This window comes from Dermacentor variabilis, chromosome 11 (assembly GCF_050947875.1).
Source record: "Dermacentor variabilis isolate Ectoservices chromosome 11, ASM5094787v1, whole genome shotgun sequence".
NCBI lineage: Eukaryota > Metazoa > Arthropoda > Arachnida > Ixodida > Ixodidae > Dermacentor > Dermacentor variabilis.
This window is the reverse complement of record NC_134578.1, coordinates 54,157,403-54,173,416: the sequence shown is the minus strand read 5'-3', so window position 1 is coordinate 54,173,416 and position 16,014 is coordinate 54,157,403. Positions and strand designations below refer to the sequence as shown.

General features: G+C 48.8%; 1 long non-coding RNA gene across 1 annotated transcript; it reads right to left on the bottom strand.

Annotated features, from left to right (window-relative positions):
• Positions 1 to 8,827: 8,827 nt before the first annotated feature.
• On the bottom strand, positions 8,828 to 15,271 carry LOC142564111 (uncharacterized). The gene is made up of 3 exons (XR_012824489.1): positions 15,125 to 15,271; positions 9,034 to 9,070; positions 8,828 to 8,900 (listed from the first exon to the last, which is right to left on the bottom strand). It is a non-coding gene; the product is annotated as an uncharacterized LOC142564111 (long non-coding RNA).
• Between the last annotated feature and the right edge of the window lie 743 nt (positions 15,272 to 16,014).

The window sequence follows — 16,014 nt, the reverse complement described above, 5'->3', positions numbered from 1 at the left end:
TTCGCTTGTTCTTTTTATTTCGTGTTTCGAAAACGCTAGTGTTGGGCATGGTTGGCAAGCAGTTGCTTTTGCAAAAGAAAAGCAGTTACTGAATCGAACGCCTGCTGAATGTGTATGACAATTGTGACAGAATGTCAACTAAGAATTACACGCGAAATGAAGTACGTGACGCATCAACAGTGTCTAGTTTGCCAAAACGGTCTAGTTTGCCTCTACGCAAAATCCGCCCAGCACTTCACAAGTTTATTAAGTTAGTATTAATGCAAATACCATCATTTGTCTGCTTCAGCTCTTTCGAGCCTATCTATCTATCTATCTATCTATCTATCTATCTATCTATCTATCTATCTATCTATCTATCTATCTATCTATCTATCTATCTATCTATCTATCGATCTATCTATCTATCTATCTATCTATCTATCTATCTATCTATCTATCTATCTGTCTGTCTGTCTGTCTGTCTGTCTGTCTGTCTGTCTGTCTGTCTATCTATCTATCTATCTATCTATCTATCTGTCTATCTGTCTATCTGTCTGTCTGTCTGTCTGTCTGTCTGTCTGTCTGTCTGTCTGTCTGTCTGTCTGTCTGTCTGTCTGTCTGTCTGTCTGTCTCATCATCAGAACTTCTATCTCTAAATTGTATAGTTACCAATGCCTGTAGCGACTCCAAATTTATCGATTTCTACCCAGCTTTCTATTCCTCCAATACTCTAAGCGTCTGTTACTTTTCTCTACGGCTGATCAGTTGTTTCTTCCATTTTCTTTGAGGCCCAGTGGCTCTGAAAGCTTCCTTACGGCTCTTGCGGGTTGAAAATCTTGACATTCTGCTATACAATGGGCTTAGTTGTTTGCGAACTTTTGCTGCAAGTCACACGCCTCATCCTGTTGCGAATACTTTCTGTGGTTAGTTATTGTCCTCAGGCAGCCAGATCGGGCCTCCAATAGCGAGCCATTGCCCTTTCTGTCCAAAACAAGATGGAGGCTCACAGCAAGATGGAGGTTAGAACTGATCAACTGGGGCGAAACGAGAAATATCGCTGAAGCCAATGTTTCAGCAAGTGCCCGTGTCGAATCGCTTGCTTCAGTGACAATGTTTGTCCTCCTGCCACATGTCCTGCCACAGTGAATGCGCTTTTGGCTTGTGTACAATTTGTTCTCCTGACTTTTTTTCTTGTTTTGTTTCCGTAATTTGTACGTCTCCTTGGTCTTTCTTGTTTCCATCCTTTCATTTAATTTAGGGCCTCTGTTTCTCAGAGTTTCTTCTCCATGAGTTCCGGTTGTCTATTCACACTTTCGGTTATCCTTTACTTGGTTGCCAACCTTCTTGTCCGCGCTATAGAGGTACAGATATTTGCGCAATTTCGACGTCCACTTCTTTTCATCCATAATCACGCGTCGTTTGGCAAAACTAAGATTGCTCGGCGCTTCCCTGACTTCAAAAGAGGCAAAACACTTGTAAAGACTATTTCACGAACCCTTGTCCCTTTTTCAGGCTTCCGCAGCACTGATATATACCACATCCAACTAGATTTGTCACGTGTGACCGGAGGTTCACAAAGAGCGACGTAGAAGCTAGGTTAAATGGTTTCGCAGGGTAGTGACGATAGTGCGTCATTAGGCCTATCTTGATACATTCATATCATCCTGTGTTACGACTAATGCGCGATTTAGGTCCCTCTGAAAAATGGTTTATCTTGTGTCACTAAACCTTCCTATATTACGTCCTTCCGACCTCCTTTATGCGTATTTCCATTTGTAGAATACATGCATTAAACACGCATGACCATTACGGACGTTTGCCCTTATCATGTCAGCTTACTCGAACCACATAGTCTTTTATTACTCTTCATATCACCGGCGTTTGCATTTTTTTAGTACTAATGGTCCAGTGGCAAAACCGTCTCAACTTCAGGCCATACTGCTTCCGGCACGCATAACCCGAATTTACACGTGACTCTCTATCAAGTACCTGGGCGCCCATTTACAGGGAAGTGGCAAGTAAACTGAACGCAACCACTGAGTTAAAAGTAATATTCAAAAGCCACCACGTGCGTCTGAGTTTAGTAACAGCGCGTGCCAGTCGGTAGCAGCCGCTAAAGTTGGCTCGTACTTCTGAAAGTGACGTTACGCGTACGTTTACGTGATGCAATCTTTACCCGAGATGCTCACGATCGCTCTAAATTGGCCAATTCTTATCGCTCGTTGCCAGCGTCGTTCACTTATGGCTCTGTCGTGCGAAACGGGGAACAACTTCTGTTCGATTACAAAGTGCGATAAGCACGAGTGGCCGATCGAAAAACGAAGCAAGCGCAAAATGGCGGGCGCTTTAGGGTCCGCAAGTGTCGCACGCCCGCCTCCGCGACTATCGGCATGCCACGGAATTCCTACCCCCCACCCCCCCCTGTGAACACAGGACAAAACGTTCTTCCTCGCGTGGGGGGGGGGGGGGGGGAGGGGGACGGGTGCGCGTCCTTCCGGCGGAGTTCGAATTTCGGTCACGTTCGCGATCCCGTGTACACGACTGTGTCGGCCGCGCCGCAATAAAGATTGCGCCCGCACCCTCGCCCTCAGTCTTTTAACCCAGCGCTCCCCTTTCTCCCCCCTTTCGGTTTGGGACGTGGTTTGCATTTGCGCCGCAGATATCACCGACTCCGCGACGACCACTCTCAATAACCGACAAGCGGTCGTGAATGGCTGCCGGAACTGAATGCGCACTTGGTCCTTTCCCTTGCTTTTTCTTTCTTTCTCTTCTCTATCTTTTTTTTTCTTTACTTTCGGTACTTCTCACAGCCAGCGCCCAGCGGCGTCGATGCTTCGTCTGGCTACCCTGTCCCAGAAAACTCGTCGCGACACAGATACCGCGAAGCGACCTGCGGTTCCTCGCACGGCCGCGAAGCGGTCGCACTCGTATACTCTGTTTTTTTTTTTCCTGGACTGTGTTTCGTTGGTGTGCTTCTCTTCACGTGTAACGACGGCGTTAGCTTTGTTTGCTGGCCCTTTTCGTGGGCAGACGAACTCCGCAGAGAAGAATCAAAGTGTATGAGGCCTCCGGATGACTGACACGTAACGAAGGCTTTGGGAAGCCCCATGAAAGGGTTTCCTGCTCGCTGCTGGTTTCGATTAACGTGAACGTTCGGCTTTTTGGGATACGTTTGAAGAAAACAAACTCGGGCAGGAAGTGGGCACATCTGCGCGTGGCGGTGCAACTCGCCGAGTCCGGGTAGGCCGTCCTCTCGTTAATACCAAGAAGGTCAGGCGTCTTGCTTCGAAAGGTAGCAGAAAGGGAGAAATATCGTTTATTAAAAGATGAGTTAAAAGACCAATCCCTGCGGGGCTTCCAGCCAGAGGCCCAAATCGCATTAATTGTTTCGCTCCTGAACAGGTAAAGCAGCAAAATGCGTTTTAATGGTTTATCGGGGGAAGCGGTCCATCTTCTGTAGTTGTTGAATTTTCTGCTTGTTGATTTTCTCCTCTACTTTTTGTATGGAATTGATCCCACTGTACGCCATGCTATGGTGCACGGACCCAGTCAAGCCTTTTCAGGCTTTTTATCCGTGCTCCAAACATCTGGAACATGTTGAATAATAAAGCTGAATTGAATTGAATTAAATCTTGGAAGGGGCCGATGCTCGTAACAAGGTCGGTGCCTTAGAGGCCTCGTTGTCAAATATGCTGTTAACGACGATAAGCTCATGATGTTACTACCGCGGGGTTGACTGTGCCGAATCAATTTGTGTAGGAAGCAGGGAAGAATTCATTCGGATTTTCAAACGGGATGTGGGCCCAGTTGTCGCATATTTAATCTCTTGAAAACTCCCGCGACAGACACGACCAAGAGGTCAAGAGAGAGTCTGGATGGGACAGGCTCCACAGAAGCACAGAAACAATGAAACGGCCCATTAAGCTTATGCGAAGAGAAAAATGAATAAACTGAAAAAAAAGTTATAAACAGGAATTATAGATCTATAGTTCGGGAGTCACACAGCAGAATTATTACGCATATATTACGTAGCTGCATGCTCAGTTTCACCGACAATGCTTGTCAGATTTGGCGCCTAGCATGCATAAGACGCACGAAGAATTCACCCTGCAATCTCGAACTTTATTGCTTCTCTCATACTATTAGTATTTATTTGCTGCAAACTGCAGTGCTCGAGTGCTCGAGTGGTCAGGACACACGTCTTTACGTATTCGTATGCATATCTGCACAAACGCCTCTCTGGATGTTCTCAGCCGTTATGGTACAGGTTGGATGTCGTGCGATGTCGAACATGGAGGCGGTGACACCGTACATCGGCTCCGCTTCATGTGGTTAGTACTCACATGCACTCCATGTGGTTAGTATGCGCTCCATGTGGTTAGACATGCGCTCCATGTGGTTAGTACTCAGCGGGCGTCCTCGTGTAGAAAACTAAGTTGCGGCGCCCATCGCTGCATCGCTGTTCTAACTAGATGCCAAAATAGAGCTGCTCTAAAAAAGAAACGGCGGAGTGAAGCAGCTCGCATCAGAGGCAGTCAGCAGGATGAAATGCAGCGCTCGGCGTCCAGTCAGCGCGTTGATGAAAGAACGCGAACGCCCGCTGTTTTCGCCGAAGAACCGAAGAAACAGGAGCGCCCACGCATCCTGCTGTGAAGGCGCATAAAAAAACGTACGTGCTGAGACAGTGATCTGCAGAAGACGGTTGAGTGACTTGACAGCGCGAATCGTGAGTACTCAAAAAAAAAATAAAAAAGAACGTCCAAAGCGGCCTCAACGTCTTCCTTTTCCTCTAGCACCCGCCTGACTGGCGCGGAATAAACGTCGTTAGTGCTTTCCGCGATGCGTAATCTATTTTTCGAACAGTTTGGACGTAACGCCGCCCTACTTAATTTTTTTGCAACAGTGCCTGCCTTTATGGTCGAAGTAGGATTGCAACTCAGCCTCGCGTTCGTTATACTTCTCGCTCCGCGCGTCATGATTCCAGTCACGTAAGGTTGTGCAGGTGCAAATTTTTTTTTGCCTGATGTTCTTGTCTTCATTATTAGTATTCCTGACCGCTTTGAGCCTCTTCTTGTATTTAGCATGCTCACTTCCGCCCATATAACATATTCCGTTTCAAAATTCGTAGTCATGGGCGATTTTCCCCAATAGAGTTATAGCGTCTTGCTTTGCAGTTATGTCTTTGAATGGATGTGGGGATGAGCCTTTGAAAAGAGAACTAATAAAAAAATTATTTCGGTCGTGTGTAACGGTCGAATAAAAAAGGACAATACAGGTGCTTTTAACGATTAAGTGGGTTATTTCTACCACATCTAAACATTCTAGTCATCAAATCAATTTGCAGCAACACAGCCACGTGGCTTAGGCACAAAGCGGCAGCAGTCGCCGTCTCTCAAGTTTCTTGCTTTGCAGGTTGTTGCCACCACCAGAAACGCCACACGGTGTCGCCTCAACAACCACGTTAAACTCACCTACCGATGGTAGCTGGCGTGGCCGCCTCTGACAGAGAAAGGTCGACAGAACGAAACTTGTACTGGTTTAACGTTTTGTTTTGTTTTCTGTGTGGGTGTTCGTGAAGTTCGTCGAATGTCATTGGTGACAGGGTTCACGTCAGTCAGTTTGTACCGCGCTGGTTCTCCAAGTTGTTAAGTTAAGCAACCAACATAGAATGAACTGCTCCAGTCTAAGTTTTGCTTGCGTACTGATACCCTTTAATAACTTTAATAATCTGCCTTTGCAGTAATAGCATTGATTTTCGGTACCGAAATCGTTTGCTTTTGTTTACTTTGGTGATGAGTTTTATCCACAAATGCCACATATGCTTGCTGATTATTTGGCTCCTACCTTCAAACAGATCAACTTCCACAGAGCGGTTTACAGTGGGAAGATGCAACACGCTCAGTCTTCTTTTTTTTTTTTCCAGAACGATGGTTTCCTGATTGAGCTGTAATTCCATGCTTGAGGCGTTCCTTCTTGTTTTGTTTTTTTTTACCTTCACATGTTTTCGCAGTTACAGCTTGCCTATACCTGACTATCTTCACACGCATCGCAATCAGAGTGAACAAAAAAGCCCTTCGCTGTCCAAAGACATGTCTTGTCCGCGAAGACTGCCGCTCAGTGGGCGATGCAATGCACAACGTTACAACGCATTACATCCCACTAAGCTGCCTAGAATTCGACTGCATTTCACGCACGACGACAGCGCTAGCACCAATGATGCAAGAACACCTTTAGGGGACTTCTTTCGTAATGGTCAGCGCGCGCATATACGGCTTGCTGTTCTCCCACAGACTCCACGCCCCTCTCCCAAAACCCATCAACTCGCAGGTACACTGCGCCTGCGGTCAGCCGTCGTCCATACCCACGTCGAGCCACGAGAGGGCGCAAGAGGGATCAAGACATTCAGCGGCGACCCTTGATTGACCTTTGACCGGACGTAAACACCGCTAGGCCATTCGCATATGATTTTGCTACCGCTGGACCGCAGCGACTTTTCCTTCGCGCTGCCACCGAGTTCAGTTTCTCGAGGTCGCAGGCACTCCATAACAGGTTTCTAAGCTGCCCGCGTCGTCACTTTCAAGCGCGGGATCATTTTTCTTTCGGATACCCGTTCTACGAGCTTCGTGTCGCGTTTTTTCTTGGTGATTCGTTTCCTTCCATTACTTTCCCTTTTACCGGGCAGGCTCGAAAGTGAAATACGCACAGTCGTTGTGTTACCAAGTTGTAATGACCAATAGGTGTCGGGCACTTCGTAATAATGACAAATAGAAGTCTTTGTTTGTTCACTGACCTGCGTGAGCAGTGACCGCAAGTGAGAATGAGAACACGTTTCGTTGAAAACATCGGTTGTAATATGCGGCGCGACTCGAATGTCAACGCGACGAAAGTAATGGCGGCGTAGGTGCAAGGAGGAAGGCTAGCGGAGGTTGGTGTTAAATGCGAAAAGCTGGGAGAGCACGTGAATTCTAAAGGTGATGTTCGGTTCTAGACGACGCTATAGCAGACGAAACGCTGAGCCTCGTCCTTCCACAAATGGCCGACGTGTCGCATTTGTTCTCGGGGCGACGGAAGCGCAATCGCACGTCATCTGCATTTGATATGCACGAAGATCCACGTACGCAAGCCCATACCAGACGGTCAAATTATACGCATTCTGATTAACTCGCTGTGCTTCGCAGACCGCTCGTTCGCACCTGCTGCTACCATCGGGATACCGCAGCCGTGTTTTACATACAGTCAACGTCGGCGAGGCAACCGGTGCTACAAAACGCTTTTTTATTATTATTATTACTTAAAGAGCATTCTTCACGGCGCACGCTTAGCCTACTTAACGGCTTTCAATCACAAGAGCATGCGTTAGAGGAGGAATTAATCAAAGAGAACACTTAGGCGTAGCTTTCGTCTGCTTAGTACCTTCGTCTGCCTAGCGCCATGTCAAGTCGAGGCACGAGCATTATTCTTCAGAGGCCGTAGCCCGGGGCCCCATCCAGAGCGCCGGTAAGGGTGCGTGCAGCTATAGGATTCAGTGTTCCGGCTAGCCATAGCCCTACGTCTTTTGGCCCACAGTATCGCTCTTCTTTTCCCTACACGATGTCGCAATTTTGCGTCGACTGTGCCGCTTCCGGTAGGGCGACCGCCATACACCGTAATGTCGACTGAATACGGCTTTTGTTTTTTTTCAATAAAAGTAACCGTTGATTTTGCCAAGGAGTGTCCTAAGTCCGCCTGAAAGCAAACTCTTTAGCAAACAATTTAATCACACTTAGTCACGAGAGCGGTGAAAAGCGCCGATCCTACAATCCCTTTCATGAACGTGAATACCACTGATAAATGGCTTTGTGACGCCGAATATAAACCGACGCGGATAAACATCCAGGCTGCAGTATATGCTTTTCGAATTGGAAGCTATAGCGCGCGCGTTGACGTCGCTACGAGAAGCGCCACCTTACATGCCTACTATAACGAATATAGTCTGCTTTCTACGCCGCTTTTCATTTTCGAAGCTCAGCGGGGGTGGACTAAAAGTAACTCCGAAGCCTGGCAGCACCAGCACCTCTTTTGCACCGCCGCTTCCTTGCCCCTCCGCCCTCGCAACAGTTCCGGGGCGATAAGAACGTAATATATAGTTTCGGTTCGAACGGCGCATGGAATATATATCCTCGTCGGATCGGGGCGATAACGTTTGGCAGGGGCTTCCTTTCCTGCAGGACGTTTTCCTCGGAATAAACTGCGAGACGAAATTAAGGCGCGAAAACCCCAACGTCCCGGCGTATTTACACTGCGGTAGCATAACCTATACACACGGCGCGGAGACGTATACTTTCACATAGATTGCCGCATGCGCGTTCGAGAATATGGATAACGAGGAAACAACGGGCGCCCGTAAGCTGCAGAGAGGTGCGCAGGTTTCTGTAGGGGTTCGTGACTCCACACAATAGCCTCCGCCGAGAAATAATGAAAAACAGTCAATTCTTTATCAACTTTCTTTTTTTTTTGGTCTGTGAACAGTTGGTCGCGTAAGGCACATGGTTGAAAAAAAAAACAAAAAAAAACACACACACAACTCCGCTCTAACAAGTCCGTTCCGCGAGAAATAACGAAAAACAGTCAATTCTTTATAAACTTTTTTTTTTCTATAAACAGTTGGTCGCGTATAAGGCACATGGTTGAAAAAAAAAAACTCAACTCCGCTCTAACGCGTCCGTTCCACGATCGTTTTGAAGATATGCAGATAAGTGGAGTGCGTAGAGTACGGAATCGTATACTGATCGCAGCATTGCTTTATATTTTTTTTATTCTGTCAATATGACGCAAAAAAAATACAACACACGCAGTAATCGCTGCTCGCCTGTTCCTTGCCGTTCGCTGTTCGTTGCCAGAACTAGCAAGGAAGCTGCACTTTCTTTTTCCATTGATACCTGCAGTGTATGGATGCAAAAAATGTAGGTTATCCAATGAGCTTCAAGAGTTTTGAAGTTACCCTGCACACAGATACCACTGCGTGTATGATGCACGTTGCTATATATATGCACCTAGGCAATTGATACTTACCTCATCCGTCTAGACTCACTAACCATTGTTACTGCGGCTGAAAGAAGGAAACGTCGAGAAAGTAGTGCTATAAGTTTGTTTGAATGAAATATTCATCATCAATTTCAATTTATTCTGCACATATTCATGGAAACGATTTTTTTCTTTATGTTTTATTTTCTGTTTTAATTGAGTATGCAACTTGAAGATGAGTGTATCGAGTTGCGCCAATCTTCAAGACGTTTTTTTAATGGGTGCGCATTAAAATGTAACATAGGCCGATGACGATTATTATTACAGAGACAATAATTCGTCTTCGTGAATGTGCGGTACTGTTTAGATTGGGTCCCGCAACGCTCCCTCGTCAAGGGTGCGCACGCGGCTGCAATGAATACGGTTGTTGAAATGGGTCTCGCCGCTCGGCTGCGTTCCTCCTGCAACCTCAAGACGCGGAGGCTGGCCACACTATGGCGAAGCTTCGCGCGATCGCGTCGCAGCGAGAGCAACGCAAACCGGCGAAGTAGACGCATTCTAGCAGCCGTCCCAACTTCGGCGATCGGCGTTTACGACAATTGTTACGTAACCCTCGGCACGCAGCCGCACAAGGGACCGCGTCTCCGCGCTCCCTCTCTCTCCCTTCTCTCCTCCTCGCCATGGGCCGCGTCCGAGTTTTCTTCGCGGAGAGCGAAACAAGAGATACGCTATCAAGGAGCGTTCGACGCGAACATCGGGCGACATCCGGCGCGCACGCAATTAGCCGGCGCCGGCGATGGCGAGCAGGGAGCAGCACGAAGACGACGACGACGAAGACGACGACGACGCAATCCCGTTGCGTCTTCGCCCTCTCCCCCCGCGCGGCCAGTGCGATGCCAGGCCGCTTAGCGATCTGGGCCAACGGAGTGAGCACGCGGCACGGGCGCCTCCTAACGATTCACCGGCCCACCGCACCCCCTTCCGTGCCACTGCCGTATCCATCACGCGGCGGTGGGAATGCGTTCGCCTGCACCAGCGTCGGGATCGTGATTAACGATTCATCAGCGCACAGACGGCCGGCTGCTCTAGTTAAAGTTAAGGAGCGCGCCGGCAGCCTGCGCCCCCCCCACCCCCCCTCCTACTGTGTTTAGTTTAAGCAGCCGTGCTTCTTTGGCCTTGCGGGCGTCGAGAAGCGGGCGCGATTGTTTAGACCGGGGCGTCTACCGCGCCGACTGGGGCAATTCGTCATGCAAATTGGTTGGCGGCTTCGCAAAAACCAAAAAATGAGAAAAGCAAATTGAGATGCGGAAGCGACGCAATGCGCAAGCAGTCGCCTCGCGCCCCGGTAGCATTGCGAAGTTGCTGGCTTGTCGTAACATGTGTTATCGACGACTATACGAGTTGTGTGCCCCAAGCACGCCCAGCGAGCGCGCCGGTATATGGGGACTTCTGAGAACTAGGCTTCATCTGATGCTGCGCGGCTCTTCGTAAACTGGCGAGGCTACACCCATAGAAACCCCCACCGAAGGACACAGTAAGAGCGTTCCAGGAACTTTGAGCATCCAAACCGATCTATCCCCTCGTCAATTGCAAGTTCACATCCTGTGACCAAGGGGATAAGGCATTCCGGAATAGTTTCCGAGAAGCGAAAGGCTTCCGAGGGTGCAGCCCTGGCTCGGTGCCTAATGATGTGATTTGTGTCCTTCCGGGCGAAAACGAGGTCAATTAATGACGCTCATCCGTCATACGCTTTTGATGCTTTCTTTACGGTTCACACTTCCCTCTTCGTGTGCAAAGCATCACAACTCAGCAGCACTAGTACTTAGGGGCAAATTCGCACAACCTTTCATTGGTATGCGTATTTCGCGTTGGCCGGACGCCTTTTCTAACACTTGCAGCATCGAGATTGGCTAGATTTGGCTCCTAAGAAAAGAGTAGCAGTTTCGCCCGAATCTCTAACCATTAGTTGAGACAGCAAATTAGCAGACAGCTATGCGAAGTAAGGATTGTAGTTTCATCAGCCTTATAAACTTGTAAACGTTCGCTTACTAACTAAACAAGCACGATGTCAGATACTCGCAAGCAAACGTGAACGCATCTCACTCGATGACCGCACATTTGCTGTCGGAGCACTGGAGTGACAAAGTGCGGCGACCGCGCCATACGCAGCCGCCTCCGGAGCAGAACGCCTCCCCCCCCCCTGTCTATACTCCCCCACCCCCCGGAGCCTTGCACGCGATGGAGAAAGACTGCGCGCTATATCACCGCTAAACCTCCCTAGCGCGCGCGAGAATGAACCACCATCGTCGGTTCACACTCGTACGCTTTCGCTCGCACATGCAGCATACGGCGCGCGGCGACGATGTTATCGCACTTGGACTTCATACGGAACATCACGTCGACGCCTACGCCGACGGTCACGATGATAGGTGAAATGCGCCTGGAGTGTCGGTATAAGTGCTATCTCAATGAAATTCTGGCCTATGAGCTTTCTGTGAATGCGTGCCCTAACCTACTGAAGGACGTTCGAGAGCCAACGAAAGAGCGAGAACTTGGGTTAAAGCTGACGTATACTTTCATTTACGCTCGGAGACCCGTTGGAGAGATATTGATCAAACCTGAGCTGTCGTCTGAACGACGACCCAACGTCCACTGCGTTAGCTGTTTTCAGTGGCGTGCAGAGTTGAATTGAAACCTGGCCTCCCAACCCAACGACACCACGTTTTCACCATCATGCCGCAATCACACACATGCATGCAATGGGGCTAAACAATTGTAATGTTACGAGGTCAGTGTCTCTTGGGATAAAAACATAATGAGTGTTCTATTCGTGAGTCGAGGCGCGTCTTTCTTTTTAGAGAAAGCTGATACGTGTGATATGGTCGTCTGCGTCTGATGACTGCCGCTTGTTCGTGCTCGCAGTACGCAGTGATCGAGGTAGTGCCCTGGGCTTGGGAACACAGCCCACACCTGCCGCCCCTGGGAATTCTCAAACCACGGTGAAACGTGAGAAGTGAACAACCAATCGGACCAAGTTGAGTTTCTTCCAAGAGGTTTCCAAAATTTGGTGAGGGTTTTCTTTTGGGCAAACTTATTGTGTTAGGCTAAATGCATCAGTTAGAAACGAATTGAAGCACTTGTAATGGAACCGTTGTCAGATGGGAAGAGGACTTGGCTTTCCATGAGCTTTCGTGTATTCATCAACCTAGCATCATTCGATACATTGACCCCGTTTAACCCCCTCAACCCGGGTTGACTGGGCGGGGGGCTTTGGTTCGGCCCAACGGTCCTTCCCGGACAAGGGGGCTGTTGTGGTGCAGCAACACAGAGTTACTGCACTCAATACGCAAACAGTCATGTCGGTCTTACAGGACTCAAGCCTGACTGGCCCTCGGACTGCCTCGGCGCAAAAGAGGCCAAGGCATACAACCATGGAGAGCACCAAAGCCGTCCGCGGAGCAGCGCGACCGACCAAGGGTGTGCCACCACCGGTTCCAGCTCTGGGTTCCATTGAACCAAACAAAACCCCGTAGATCGACTGGCACACACGGCCGAGTCGAGCGACCTTAGGAGCATGCATCATAACTTAATGGATAGCTTTCCACCTGACTCATCAAAAATCACTGCAGGACGGGCCCACACTTCAAGAAATTTCTTCTCGCCCAAGCGGTGCCGCTCCCGGGTGAGATGGAACCAGACCTCCTTCCGTGCTTTCGAAAGCACTTCGTGAAGGCCCGTTGCCCTCCCCCGGAAAACTGCATCGCGGCATGCCAACCAAACTTGGTAGGAGCACTCGGCGAGGAGAAGCACGAACTGGTTGACCGCCTGATTAGGCAAAGGGTGCAAAAATCGAACTGTCTGATAAGGAACGCCAGGGAGATTAAAAAGACTAGCAATCCTACGGAGAAGAGCTGCAGGAAGCAAACGCTGCGCAAAGGCATGAACCCAGTCCTCACAAGCGCCACAGAACGGGCACACTCCACTAGCCGGGACGGCCGTGAAGGGCCTGTAGCCCAACGGCAGGCACCCTCGCGCCAGGCGATACATGAAAGTGGCTCGCCTAGCGTCGAGGAAACTGGCCGTGATGAGCTTCCAGTTTGGCCTGTGAATGGACAGGCCATACATTTGGCAATGCGGGGGGAGGCCTGGGGTAAGGATGTCTACTAATTCTTGGAGTGGAGTTGCAACTACGTCGATGTCGGGACGAACCGTGCGGAGGCGTACCAAAGAGTTGGCAGCCACCGCATACATGGTGGACGGGATACCTGAGCGAGGAAAACAGTGGGAAAATGTGCTCTGCGAAAACAAGCGGAGTCGAGTGCTAAGGAAAAACGAGGTAAAGCTTCGAGTCAGGAGCATATTCGAGTTAAGAGCGACCTGGGTCCATCTGACGTGTAGTGCAGTAGCCAGGATGCCAAGGTCGAATTTATCGAAAGCGAACTATTGGCGCTGTGCGCAGGTCGAACGCTCTGAAGCCCCTCTATACTAAGCTTAAGAAGGGGCCTTAGAACGTTCCCAAGGAATGGTCTCCTCGCTGGGAAGAAAGAAGCCATCCCGAGGGAGATGCTTCGAACAAACCAGTATAGTGTAAGTCACCTTTGCCCAATGCGGAAGTTTTTTATCCAATTCGCTCTCCGATGCGCGTCGTGTGCTTCTTTCGGGGAATGATGAATCATACATTGCTGTCATTCCAACGCGATGACACGCAGGAAGGTACGCAACAACAGTCTTTCGACATCTTTTTTTTTTAATTTTCGGGCATTTTGCGCGGCGACGTCACCATGATTCGAGAACCACGAGGCATTTAGCGCGTGCCGTGACAGGAGACCCCCTTTCGCTACAAGCCTGAACCTGGATCGTCTGTTTGTCGGCGAGGCCCCTAGGTAGCGAGCGTCTGCTTGGAGTCGCGCATGTGTCAATCCAATGTTGTCACTCCAGCGTCGCTCTCGCAAAAAATATCAGTCGTGCACCGCATACTCCCGTTCAGCTAGCTCGAAGAGACCCTTCCATCGACGTCAACTAGAGGTGGAATGGCCTTCCGAGTTTCTTAGTTAAAAAACGCCCCAGTCGTTCTAATGCTAATCAAAAGTCGCGTATTGCGGAAAAGGAAATTTGATGAACCAATTTTCTCAGGGAAAGAAATGGTACAATTTCTAGCCCAAGCCAAAAAGTCAACAACAGTAGAATACTTATGCTCATGTTTGCGAAATCACAATCCTAACTGAAGCTTAGCAAACATTGATACAGAGAGACCGCGCCAGCACGCGCGAACCTCGTTACATCCATTGAGTTTTATACAAAAATTACTTCTCGTCCTACTACTGCATCCTCTTCTCAGCTTCCGCGTCCCTACCAAGATGCGGCTGTTGCGCCGGCGTCAACGGCATTGAACGCATAGCCACTTATAATTATCGCTCTGAGATTAGGAGGAAGCTTTATCTCTGTGGCATTCTTCGGCTTTCTTTTTTAAGGAGGAATGGGTATTTCAGGAAATGATACTAAAAGCTTGCAAATTTTTGGGAAATAATAATTCCCTAGAAGAAGAAGTTACTCACTGCAGTCGGTCGATTTCAACATTTACATTTAAATGCAAGAAACCTCATCTGATTCGTTACGGCAGATGGTAAAAAAAAGGAAAGGTTTTTTCTGTTCCCATGTAACTACAGTAGATCCCGAGATAAAGTTTCCTCTTACAATTCCAAGCGTGGAAGGATCTTTTCAAAAGTTAAATCTGAGTATGGCAATTTACGTTACTTAACAGGGAGAGTCGGGCTAATTGGTGGCCGATATTGGAATGCATCACGTAACCGCGCAAACGACAACGGACGGAGAAGGAAACACACAGGACAGGCGCGGAACGACAACCGATGATGGCCGCTAAACTAACAAAGGTAACGCTCGAATTCACACATAGAAAGCGTGAATTCTATGTGTGAATTAAATTCTATGTGTGAATTCGAGTGTTACACTTGTTAGTTTAGCGGCCATCATCGGTTAGCGCTCCGCGTCTGTCCTGTGTGTTTCCTTCTCCGTCCGTTGGTTACGTGATGCATTCCAATTTACGTTACAAAGGTTCAATGCTTCTAGTGGTAAAATTGAACGGTTTGTTTACTATAAAAGAATGTAAGAAACGAATTACCGTTTTAGGGAGCCATGGCGCGGGAAATGCTCCTCGGAATTTGGAAATAAACTACGGCGACCAAACTAAGTCCGCAATGTCGACATTTTTGCAGCTTTCTCATCTGAAGGCAAGCTTTACTTTCAGCCAACATTTAAATCGAACAGCTTTCTGCTGCTCTTCCAACCTTTTGGTCGTCAGACATTCTCCGCTGAAAGCGTGTGCTCACGTGCAAGCACGCTAGAGCTTTGTCTAGTCTGGAAGCTAGACTACACAATATGCATTGTGTAGTCGGTGCTAGCGTTCTGTCACGTTCTTCGCTCCATGGACGAACGCCTGCTGGGTTCGTACGTCGGCGATGATCGCGGCTACTCTGACGTCAAGGTGCACCGCGCTTGTTTTGGCCGGCTCACCAACCAAAGCTCAGCTCAGACCGACTCCTTCAGTGCGTGGGATGACCACAATATCAAGCAGGAATGGTCAGAGAACTATTTTCATGCCGGCACGGTCGTGCAGTCGCCGTCGTCGCACGGTCGCTATTCTGTTCGTCGTCGTGCCGTCCTGCTCATGTTGCCTTTGTCGTCGCGCACCGTCATCCACTAAATTGACGTCGCACCGTTCACGTCGCGGTCACGCCGTCGTGCCGCCTGTTAAAACGTGTCGACGGTAACTTGGGCCTGCAATCGTCAAATGCCTTTATCGACGTCCGAAGTACTGCCACGTTCACTCATTCCCGCGCTCAGCATAAGCGATTTGCTTACTTTGACAATGATTCTCCGACGGTTTCTGTAACTTTGTGTGTTGTAGTTCTGGCAGGTATCAACAAAAACTGCAATTACGAGAAATTTTATATTTTTCTAGGACACTCCCAAGACACCTTCATATTTGGAATTTATACAAGGATGCTCCTA